Source organism: Phyllostomus discolor, chromosome 10 (assembly GCF_004126475.2).
Source record: "Phyllostomus discolor isolate MPI-MPIP mPhyDis1 chromosome 10, mPhyDis1.pri.v3, whole genome shotgun sequence".
NCBI lineage: Eukaryota > Metazoa > Chordata > Mammalia > Chiroptera > Phyllostomidae > Phyllostomus > Phyllostomus discolor.
In genome coordinates this window covers 14,756,579-14,769,170 of record NC_040912.2, presented here as the reverse complement: position 1 = coordinate 14,769,170, position 12,592 = coordinate 14,756,579, and the positions used below count along the sequence as shown (strand labels likewise).

The following is a 12,592-nucleotide window of genomic DNA, read 5'->3' as shown; positions in this document are numbered from 1 at the left end:
GAGGGGCCCGAGGCAGGAAACTGTGGGCAGTGTCTAGGAACCGTGGGGTTTCCAGGAGTCAAGGGTGGCCTCCAGTGGCAGCAGGAAGCTGGGGCCCTCGGCACCACCAAAGCAAGGAAATGAATTCTGTCGACGAGCTGAGTGAGCTCAGAAGGATTTCTTCCCCAGCGAAGCCTCCCACCGAGGCCACATCTTGAGTGCAGTTGGGTGAGGCCCGAGCTAGAGAGCACAGCTGAGCTGTGCCTGGACTCCTAACCCGCAGAGATGGTGAGATGATAAACGTTATTTTCAGCTGCTAAGTTTGTGGTGATTTGCTGCACAGCGATAGATACCTAATACACCATCTATTTAGCAAGGTGTTTTTCCAGGTGAAGATGCTTCTTTCAAAACAGAGCCAGACTCAGAGAGAGAGCAGGCTGACAGCTCTGTGGGGGAGGCAGTTAGCTGGTGAAGGATTGAGCAAAAATGAACAAGGACTCACGGACATGGACAACAGTGTGGTGATTGCAGAGGGGAAGAAGGGGTAAGGGGGATAAATAGCAATGGAACAAATACAATTAAAAAAAGATGGTTCTCTCTCCAAAAGGAATTCTGATAAAATATTAATTGTTACAATAATCTTAATATTGTAATCTTAATAATCACCTTAAAATAACAATTTTTGCACATTATGATATGCAAACTGGGAAACAGGCTCAGAAAGATTTAGTGACTATATTAAGAGGGGTAATGAAAAAGAATTTTAAAAAGAGGCTGTTTATAATGAAGCTGTTGCCAGGGTTAGGGAAAGCAAGAGAGCCAGTTTCAGAGGGAAGGCTTTACCATCCCAGGTCTGAACGAGAGAGAAGAGGGAGCAGTCACTAAAACCAGAGGGGCTGTAGGAGAAGGGCTGCCTGACAGGGCCCCGCCCCCCGCCAGCCCGTGCTCACGTGGGTGGGAGGGAGGGAGGGGCTAGAGGAATCAATTCCCTGATCTCACCGTTCTGCCTCCTATCCCCAGCCAGCGCTCTGCTTTTGCTGAATTTAACCAAAGCAGAGGGAAAGGGGGCTCGCTGATGCAGTTCATCTGGGCCAGGCTCCCAGGGCAAGCAGACAGGTGGAAGAGAGCAGAAAGCACACCTGTAAGCAACATTCAAAGAGACCCAGGACAGTGACTGACCCAACATCTCACGGGGAGTTGGTAACAGAAATGGGACTAGGACCTATGCCTCTGACCTCCAGCCCCAAATTCTCTGGCCAAAAGCAGGTCAGAGACAATGGGGACAATGGGATGTCCAGCGAAATAAACAGTAATTGCAGAAGGTTCTCCTTCTCCTCAGTACCATCTAGTATATAGTGTGTGCAATCAGTACAATTTTACCAAATGAAGAACATAAGTGAAGAACGAAAGAATTCTGACCAACTCACCATCTACAGGGATTCAGCCAGGCCTGCCCACAGGCCCCCTGCCCTCCACAGGCCTGAGAGCAGAAGAGGCAACACTGTCCTACCCACCTGGAGCAGGCTGGACAGCTATGGAGGAAGCCAGGCCACTACGGTCCAGGCTACTTCAGCTCTCTCTCTCCACCGTGCAACACTGCGTGAACAACCCCACTCTACCAAGCCCTATTTGCCCTCAGGTACAGCAGAGCCCAAAACAACCCTCTGGTCACCAAAAGTGCAACAGAACATTAACGGCTGCAGTCAGACCCTGTTCTGTGTAAGTTCTGTGTAAGTTGTGTGTCCAGACACTGGTGAGGAGGAAGAATGTTGGACTAGAAGTAGGCTGAGCTGGATCCCAATGCCTTCTCCGTCCCTGTGTTATACATTCATTTATTCGGTCAACAAACCTCTGTGGAGAACCAATCCTGAATCAGGCACTGTGCCATGTGCTGGAATTACAGAGATTTTTCAGACCCTATAGTCATCTTTGAGGAGTTTATACTAACCAGCTGGTGGACCCAGGGCAACTCATTCAACTTCAGCTTTTTCATCTGAAACACAGGGATGATAACAGACTCTACTTCCTTTTTTAAAATTTATTGATTTTAGAGAGTGAGAGGAAGAGGAGAGAGAGAGAAACACTGATTTGTTGTTACACTTATTTCTGCATTCATTGCTTGATTCTTGTGTGTGCCCTGACCGAGGATCAAACCCCCAACCCTAGCGTACAAGAATGACACTCTAAGCAACCAAGCTACCTGGCCAGGGCCTCTTCCCTTTCTTTTAAATAGCACCAGTTTATAGATGGATTTCACCTGGCTGTCATGGAGCAAAATAAACATAAGAAAGTGTTCTGAAAATAAGATAAAATTGGATGCAGACACACTCTTCCATGCAGAGGGAATTAAAAGGCTGTTATTTCCTCTGAGCACCTGCCTAAAGGGACAATATCATTTGACCCGAGGGTGTTACAAAAAGCAAATGTATATCTACATTATTATTATCGTTAATCTTTTCTGTCCTCAGATTATCATTATTATCCCCAAATGCTGGCATCTGAGAGCCGAATTATTATGTGTGTTTGCTTGCCTGCTTGCTTCTTTGTTTTAAACATATGACCCCTGTATTGAAAGCAATTTGGGAGATAAATACTATAATTATATATTCATATTATATATTCCCTATACCAAGCCTCCTTTTAGTAAACATAAGTATCTTAATCCTTTCTATAGTTTGTTTTAGAAAACTATAAAAACAATATAAAATTACGATCAGCTTACTTGAACAATCCAGACTTCATAGAGGGTGAGCAAAAACAATGTGATTTTTTCTCCCCACTGCCTTTCCACATCCTCTCTAATTGTTCTTTTCTTGGATAAGCAGGTCTCTTAGCTTTCTTGCCATTCTCAGATAACAAAGGAATTTTTCCCTCTTTTCAGGTCTTAAATAACCCAGTTCTGTGAAATATTAAAACTGTAATCTCTCTTTCAGTTGAAAACATGTCTCCTCCCTCCTTCTTCTTGCGGGGGGGGGGGGGGGGGGGTGATTAGAACCGAGACTTGCAAGGGTGCTGCCTCACTTCCTTCTGTCTCACGTGATTCTGTCCCCAACCTGCCAGCTGCTGTTAACCGCCCCCCCCAGGTTTGGGGCAGGGCTGGAGAAGCGTAAGGGGCAGGCACGGTGTCACCTGACCAGCACAGCGGCGATCTGGCTGTGCTGCTTTCCGAGGGCAGCTCTGACTCTCCGGGGCACCACTTGGGTTCTTTGATAAAGCCCCATCCCATCCCCCCCACACACACCTTTCCACCTCTGGGACCAATCATTTCCACTCCCTGTGATGTGCGTGATGACTCTAAGGCAGGGGAGTCAAACTCATTTTCACCAGGGGCCACATCAGCCTTGCAGTTGCCTTCAAAGGGCTGAATATAATTTTAGGACTGTATATATGTAACTACTCCTTAATAGTTAAGCGAGAGCTCAGGCTGCCACCAGGTAGAAACAAGTTGCTGGGCTGGATAAAACAAGGTGGATTCAGCCCACGGGCTTCGTGTTTGCCACCTGTGCTCTAAAGGGTCGTCTGCAGCTTCTTCCAGTGTGGACATCTCACCCTATCAGGAGGCCCTTGTGGGCACAGCCCATTTCAAGACAACAGCCCATGGCCACACTTAATCTGCAGGGCCCAGTGCTGGCTCAGGGGAAATAGGACCTGCTGGGGCACTTCCTGCCCTGTCAGGCCCAGACTCAGCCTCTCCACGCTTCAGGTATGAGTCTAGTGTCAATCTTCATGTCCCACCTGCTCCAAGGACATATGCCAAGTTCTCCAAATGGCTCCACTGAAGCCTATTGCGCCTGGTTTCTGATGAAGGTTAAGTCTCTCCCTTCTGCAGCCTTCCTTCTTAGAGGCAGAAAGAAGAAATGCACAGGAAGCACCCTGCCCCTCTTTCTAAGGTTCTGCAAATTTGAATGCTTCCCCTCCTCTGAGACAGCCTGAGAGTGGGGCCACCCTGAGGTAGCCTAGCCTTTTCTTTAGAATTTGAGACTATTTCGTATATATTGTATTATTTTGGGCTTTTGAAGCTTCTGCTAAAACTTTCAAGGAATAGGAAAAATTTACCTAATATCCAGTTCCCAGAGTATATAAAAATATTAAATACATTTTAAAAGTTAATACCTTCTCTGAGAGATTCTTAAATACTCCTCCCAGGGATGGTGCCCACCTCACATCTGTTTTATACATAAAAAATATTAAATCTTGCCCTGGCTGGTGTGGCTCAGTGGACTGAGTGCCAGTCTGTGAACCAAAGGGTCGCTCGCTGGTTTGATTCCCAGTCAGGGCACATGACCTGGTCCCCAGTAGGGGGCGCATGAGAGGCAACCACACATATTGATGTTTCTCTCCCTCTTTCTACCTCTCTTCCTGTCTCTAAAAATAAATAAATAAAATATTTTTTTAAATATTAAATCTTTGTGAGGCTCTTCTTGAAGGCCCATGCATCTTTGAAACCACCCAAATTTGATGTCTGGATCAAAGATCAGTAGGGAGCTTTGCCCAGGTATAAAAAATACTAATTTTGATGAGTTATAAATGGCGGTTTAAATTGAAAAAGTTTACAGTCCCAACTGAAAATGCTGAGCCCCTTGGGCCATGTTATAGTCAGGATCCTCCAGGCTTATTGCACTGGAGAGGATCTGCCTGTCTGAGGGATCAGTGAGACCTGAGCTCTGAGACATCATTCTAGTCGCTTGTTTGCTTTCCTTATGCCCGGGAGCAGGTTGGGGTTGAGATATTCATAAAAAGCCATGACACAGAGTCAAGATAACTATATCCTGGAGATCTGAACATGTAACCTTAGCCCCACCGGCCCAGTGCTCTTGCTAACTGAGCTCATATGGTAGAAATCAGTGAGTAACACAGCAGTGGTCCTGAGCATGCTGTTTCCCTCTTTGCCCAGAACGGTTCTAAAATACATACAGCTTTCCTCTTGCCTGGATAACCGATCTCACAGTCTAGATTTTCCCATCAAGTTTCCATCAATATGATTCTGAGTTCCAAAGGGATTTTAAAGAGCCAAGGAGACGTATGAGGGAGATGATACCTTCTGAGAAGGTTGCGACTCTCAGAGTGTCACCCCACAGGGCACAATGCTATCAGTGTTCTGCCATCAAGGCAGCTCTGCTGGTCCTGGGTGCCAGCACAGCCACAGAACAGAGGCAGGAGAGACGGTGCTTCCCTCCCTGTGGAGAAAGCCATTCAACTCCCAGGTCGCAGCAAGTCCTGATGGAGTTGGGGATGTGTTTGAAATTTTCTCCAGGAGACCCCACAAAACTCTGCTCTGGATAGGATTGGATAAGCTGAACACTATGTATGAAGGGGTTTCCATTTCTTAAAAAGCTGGAAGAGCAGGAGCAGCCTTGAGTCTGTGCGTTATGGCTCCTGCTAGAACAGTGCCTCCAGTCTTCCCAGGTGGCCATCAACCAGCGAAGGGGAGGCGTTTCCCTACTGAGGTGCTGAAGGCCACAGAGCAGCAGCCGACTGTCCTAAAGCTGACGATCCCGGAGTCCGGCCACAGAGAGAGGGCAAGGGCAATTAGGACAGTGCAAACGGGACTCCTTTTGACCAGAGAGGAAGGATGGCTGATAAACAGGACAGGGGTTCCTATTGCCTAGGCTGTAACGACAGGCAATTTGGAGATGACTAATTGATTTTTCTTTCTTATTTTTAGATAATCCTCATCACCCCTGACTGTCCCCCAACCCTCAAAATACACACAAACATAAAGTTAATGGCTGTTTACAAGTGAATGTCAACCTTTACATCGTGTAGATCCTGGATTGCTCTCCATGGTGTTGCCTCAGAAGACAGCAGACCTAAAAGTGGAAACAAACCCGATTTCCTGAAATACCATTCAACGTGAGCCCTGACAAATACAAAGTGTCAGCGTAACCGCTACAGAACTTTGAAAAATTCACATCCTTTTCTCTTTTGCTTTTCCGAGCCAGGCCTCCTCTTGAAAGAGCTAAAAGCGCCCACCTGTGTGCCTGCTGGGGGAGGGTGGTAATGAGGAACAAAAGGAGCAGCCAGCAGTCTGCTTCTGACGTACTAGCTAGGATTTTGCAGTGAGAAGCTGTCAAGGTAAAAGGTGTTTTTCTACATCACTTGGCTCTCGCTTAACACGTTAGGAGCTAGACTTGGCAAACCAAATCATAGAGCTTTTCCTCTTTGCCTATAACACTCTGCCAAAAAACGTTCCACTCTGTGGTAGAAAGAGGATGTGATAGAGGAGAAGTACAAGTAAACTTTCCTCTTGTAGTGCAGCGGATGGTGAGAAGAAAAAGAGGGATCCGAGGAAGGGAAAGGTGGACCCTGAGGAACTCACGCTTCAAGCGGTCATCTGGCCCCCTCTTGTGGGATTCTGGGATAGCTGCTCTGACTAGCTTCATCCCAGCACGGGATGTCTTGGCATGATTAGGAGACTGGAGTGCTGAGGTCCCTGAGAGGTTGGAGGGGGGGGAGGAGAGAGGAGAGGGAACCTAGTTTTCTCTCCCGGGCCTCCCTTGGTAACACACACAACACACAGCTGAGAGCCAGCAGCCTGCCCTGGGACCTGTTGTGGTGGCAATGGGAGAGGCGATTCTGCAGGTGGGCAGCCTGGCCAGGAGCTTGACAGGGGGACACGTTTAAGGGTCTGCAGCCAGAAAGAGCTGAAGGGCAGCCAAGCCAACAAGGAAGGGTAACTGGGCCCTGACGGAACCAGAAAAAATAGATACATTTAGCAGCCACTGAAGTCTATAGCCAAAACTCGGGTGAACTAACCAAAACACAATCAAGAACCAGAAAGCCATAGGGCCCCTCCCTCCACCCCCATCATAATACAATAGTCTATAATCGTCCGTGTACTTTCAGATAAAAGCTGTGAAAATGTGGAGAATCCAAGAACCTGAGGACTGCCTAATAAGGTGGTTTAAATTACTGGATCAGAATACATTTTAAACCAGATTAAATTGAGTTTCACTTTGTTTTTTCTTTCCAGCTACCTATCAGGTCACAAGATCAAATAGGCTATAGAAAAATAAGAAAACTAAACCCCTCCTAAATTTCTATATCATGAGTAATTTTGCAATCCTGCTACAAAAACACTGAGATCAAATGATGTTCTCATCATATTGCATTTGATCCCCCCAAAATAAATCGTCTTTCACTAACCAGAAATTTGCTATAGAAAGTCTTTTACTTATGAGGCTTTCATGCACAGAAAATGATCACTACTACTTCTGCTTCAGTACATATCCAATATTTTGATTTCATGGCTGTATGGAGTGTGGAGGATTACATCATTTGTCCACGGTTCTTCCTTGCCTCCTCCCTTTTGCCATGGTTCACAAATGCAGGTAGAGCAGTCTTCCCTACTTCTTCGATGTTGGCCTTGGCATTATGACTTGCTTTAGACAATGGCACGTGGACCAAAAAGGGAGCCTGCCAGTTTTGAGCCGTGGGTTTAAGGTAGTCACGTGTCTTCATTCTCCTCTTCACAGTTCTGCCAGTGCTCTGAGAAGACCCTGAGCAATCACTGGTCCCACAACAGAAACACATGGAACATACCTGAACTCAGCTCACAGGCGGGGGAATGGCCTCCCCAGACTACCTGCAGGCCACTAATATGAAATAAGTGATTTGGGAGTTGTATTTTATACACCAATATTGCAGAAGAAATGCATTAAACAATCAGCATCTCTTTATATACTAAACAATCAACACTATCCTAAACATTCATGCACTACCCGTACAACTGACACACCAGATCACAGATTTAGCAACTTTAAGTTTCCCAAATATTCAGTTAATTATATACTCTAATTACTTAAAGTGACAAATTTAACATGGCAGGTTCTCATAAATATTTTAAACAACTTATATAGAGACAAACACAATATTATACTGATTACTAGCACTGCAGGGCTTGGGTAGTCAAATAATTGCTGCTCGTATTAACAAGCCCGTAATTGGATTTGGAATCCGATCACAATCCAAAAGTGATTCTACCCCAAAGCACTAGTTATTCAATTAAACCTTTATTTTAGTTAAAACTCACTATTACTTTTAACTGGTTGCCTTTCCTATAGATTTTGATTTTTGATACATGGTTTCTCTCTATAAAATGATACACTCTTTCATATATTCTGGGTCTGGCACTTATCTAACCAATAGTCTTACCACTGTGATACAATAGTTGGGCATATGAATCACCTGTGAATCTTGTTAAAAAACAGACTTCGGTTTAGAAGGACAGGAGGAGGACCTGAGACTCTGCATTTCTCATAACCTCCCAAGGGATGGCAACACTACTCACCCCTGAACCATATTTTGCACAGCAAGGGTGTAGAAATAGCTTCTCCAGGGTGGTGAGGGATTGAGTCTATGTAGTTAATTCTCTTCTTCAGGATATCCAGCGCTTTTATTTTCTTGATATACATTACCTACCCGCATGACTACTATGTGTACTGAATAATTGCCAAACCTCCATTCTCCTGGTTATTTCATGTGGTTGCTGGTGTTGATCAACTTTTCTCTTTCTTGGAACAATATCTGCTTCAGAAATTTATACATGCTTCTGATGTTCTTTGTGCATATTATTTCCTTTATAAAGACATAGAAATAAGAACATTTATATACTTTATGAGTAGACTGTCAGAATGAAATGTAAAAGACTTTAAAATAGGCAGAAAAAAATACATATATATAGGGATGGGCAAGGGTAGGTTTACAGCCCTGGCTGGTGTGGCTCAGGGGATTGAGTACCAGCCTGCAAACCAAAGGGTCTCTGGTTTGATTTCCAGTTAGGGCACATGCCTGGGTTGTGGGCCAGGTCCCCAGTAGGGGGTGCTCAAGAGACAACCACACAATGATATTTCTCTCCTCTTTTTCCATCCCTTCCCCTGTCTCCAAAAATAATTTAAAAAAATTTTTTAAGAGTAGGTTTACAGTTATAAGTGACATTCTTTCAAATTAATAAAGCTATTATAATAATCATATCATGCCTTTTTCTTTATGAACAACTGTGAACCTACTTTGCCCATGCCTGTACTGACTGTCCTGTCTGGCACATTTTCCATGTTCCATTGTCTTTGAACTTGATGTGCTATCCCAAAATACGGCACCTGACATGTTGAATATTTTAAGCTAAAGGAATTTGAAAAATGGCAAGTGCAGGAAGAACATTCTGAATTTCCCCTGAAGCAGGTCGTAAAACTGTCATGTGGGTGGCGCCCTTCCTATTCCCGGAGGAAAGGAACATCCTTATCTCCAAGACAGGAATCTGCGCAAACAGGCCTTGCTGTTTACTCCAGCTGATGACACCCTTTGTGTGAGTGGGTGCCTGCTATCACATTTTCTGCCGCTCTCCACCCTTCACAAAACCTAGCACTAAAACACTCAGGTATAACTACTTCTTTGGGCCTTGATTTCCTTATGAAGTCTCCTCTGTCACATAGAACTCATACAAATTTGTATGGACTTTTCTTGTGAATCCTTGTTACAGGGTCCCAGCCAAGAACTTAGGAAGGAAGGAGAAATGCTCTTTTCCCCTCACTACAAACTATTTTACAACTCTGTGAGTTGTAGTAGCCTAATAATAGTACAAAGGATTCTTGTCCATAGAAATGCAAATTAGCAGTTGAATGCAATTTATTGTTGCCTATGGATAGAACCATTTTGCATCTATTTGTATATTCATTTCAACATTCCTTACTGCCTACATATATGTAGTTCTTGCAATTCTCCTTTGACTAAGTGGTCACATAGGGCTGGTCTCCTCATTAACTAATGAGTTAAATAAAATCTTTTATACATGGATTAATTTTATATTGTTAAAGAAGAGACAACAGGTCCATAATGGAGTCACATGTGCTAAGCCTTACATCAGCAAGCAAGACTTAATCATTCAGACTGACCAACACTGACCTGATTGCAGGTTCAGCCTCTCCCATAACTAACCTTTAGCTAATCTGGAATTACCTGGTCGGCACTAGTGAGGTGTTAGACCCCGTCTGTCCCCCAAAGGAGAATGACCTTGTCTGAAACAATACGCTTTTTGTGAGAACAACTTTTTTGCCCTACCTTCTTCTCTGTATAGAAGTTTTCCATTTTGTACAGCTCCTTGGAGCTCTTTCTTTCTGCTACATGTAATACTGTCCGATTCACGAATCATTAAATAAAGTCAATTACATCTTTAAACTCATTCCATTGAATTGTGTGTCTTAATATCTACATCAGAGAGTCCTATAAGTATAATGCCCTCTTTTTAAAATTATTCTTCAGCGAGACATAAATTGAAGACAAAAAAACTATCTTATTATTTCATTAATGAGTAAAATTGAACAAGTATATTTATAGTCACAATTCTTTTGCCTTATATCTTTTTCCTTACACTTTAACTTTTTTCTTTGTCAGCATTCAAAATATTTTTAATAACAAACTGTGATCTGGAGTTAGTTTTTGTAGCCATGGTTGGCCCACTGGCCCCTGGCCTGCTCAGACTCCAGGCCGTGGGAGCACAGGTAGTTTGGTGGGGCTGTGCAGAGTTCCAGAGGCCTCACAGAAATGCCTGTAGACCTCTCTGACTTGTGAGGACCAGAAAGATGATGCCACATGCCTTGGGGGAGTCCAGGGCCAGCTGGTCAAAGGTGAGGATCTTACCCCTGACCTTGAGGATGAAGCTCCAGGTACAGCTGCTCACACAAGTGCGCACACCTGCAGTCCGGCACCTCCTGGGCAAGCATGTGGTCCGTGATAATCCCCACAACCACAGTGGTTTTGTCCTCCCAGCCAGGAAGCATCATCTTTTGGAACATCAGGGAAAGGGACAGAGGCAGCTGGTTGATGCCACTCATGAACAACCTTTCCAGCACCACTTGGTTGAAGGTGGAGTTGGTCCATCTGGCCAGAAATCGGCACAGCTTGACCAACAGCCTTAGGTAGATGTCCTGGCCCTTGGGCTCCTTGCGCTGAACCATTCCTCTTTGTCATGGCGGATGTCCACTCCCATAATGGAGTGGACATCATGGCTAGTGGAGCATGATGGCACCTCCTGCTCCACCTAGCCTTTTTCTTCTGTATATCATTATGAACTTAACATAGTAAAAAGGGCCTTTGATTCTTAATTTTTCAAAATTTAGCCAGTGGAAACAGATGCCTATTGCAGAAAAGGCATCTGTAAATTGTGTGGGGTAGAGACCCATTGGTAATGGCCATGGTGGGGCAACCCATTTGGCCACTTTGTGGCTCTGGGGGCAGTGAAGGGGGGTGGTGTGAGACAGATACCGATCCAGCGGTATCCATCGCTGCAGATGCTCGTTGAAACACAAGAAAAACATACACACGGACAAGCAAGTCCTGTGGGGAAATAGGTACGAAACAGCCACTCTCTCTAGTGGAGAGCGTCTCATTTTCCCAAGCAGGCTTTTTTTAAACATTCCGATACAGTTTTTGAATTACAGTCTGACAAGGAAGATAAAACAAGCAGTTAACTTTGAAAGGGAGTGGCAGATCTCCCGCTGGGATTCTGAGGTTTGGGGGTTTTATCATTTAAAAAGACTATAGGACCTAAAAGGCTAGTCTCATTTCCTGCCAGGCCTTCATATTCTAATTAAAGAGCATCCTCCAGCAAGCAGATCTCACGAGATCTTGCATATTCTATGTCCCAGGTCTGATTACCCCAGGAGTCCACTGACTCTGGTCTGGACTGCACTGCCCCTGTTATTTCTGCAGGCCTGAGTCAGGCAAAGGAGACAAAAGCCGCCGAGAGACTTGGATTTCTCAAGGACTCAGGCTTTGGCAAAACCGACGGGGCAGGGATCAATGTCGATCACCCCTTCATTCCACAGCCCCCCAAGTCCTTCCCTGAGGCTTCCATGTCATCATGCCTGTCTTAGGCAATTCCCCCTGTGGGAAATCTTACCCATCATTGGCTAACTGATCAAGCACTGGGGGCCACCACAGAACAGGCAGCGTTCATGCCAGGGAGATAAGTTTTGTCTCCTTAATGTTTCCTGGTTTGGAGGCCTCTTACTCAGCCTTAGCCATGGGCAGTTACAGTTTCCTGAGACCAGGCAGGGCGGACCTCAACAGCGGTGAGCTCAGAGAGAATACAGTGCTGTTGCTTGGCTTCTGGAGGTTTGCCCGACACTCACCATGTTTCCAGTCACTTCACCCACTCCCCATATGTGACTGGCACCCTTCCAGCTGCTGCTCTGGTGGCAAATCCCAGAGTGGGTGGGTTTGTGTATGTTCTAAGACCATGTGGGCCCTTTAAGTAGAGTCTCCTGAAAATCCAGCAGTTTCTTCTACCACCCCTACCCCCACTGGTTTTACAGCCAGAAGTTGTAGGGATTTATCTTCAGGGCACTGGACCCCTGGGCTGTGCTGTCTGGCCTTGGACTAGGATCACTGGCTCCCAAGGTGTCCCTCCTGATTTTTATCCACCTGGACTCCCCATTCTGCCACTGCCACCACCTCTCCACGCCACACTGTGTCTCCTTGCCTCTCTGCCCTTCTCCACGTCTCTGCCCCTCCATCAGATGAATGTGGCTTCTTTAAATCCTTGGTTGTCAGACTTCCATACAGTTCAATTTTCCGAGAGTCTGGGGTGTCGTTTTGATGTTTAGTGGTAATTCTC

At 45.3% G+C, this 12,592-nt stretch overlaps 1 long non-coding RNA gene and 1 pseudogene across 1 annotated transcript in view; both read right to left on the bottom strand.

The window, feature by feature from the left end:
* Window positions 1-6,806: 6,806 nt before the first annotated feature.
* Window positions 6,807-12,592, bottom strand: part of LOC118497047 — a 77,335-nt gene continuing 71,549 nt past the window's right edge. Inside the window, exons 3-4 of the long non-coding RNA XR_004899594.1 lie at window positions 8,270-8,556; window positions 6,807-7,564 (exon numbers count right to left, since the gene is read on the bottom strand). This is a non-coding gene — a long non-coding RNA (uncharacterized LOC118497047). The remainder of the gene's footprint in view (window positions 7,565-8,269; window positions 8,557-12,592) is intronic.
* Window positions 10,370-10,963, bottom strand: LOC114508057 (annotated as a pseudogene).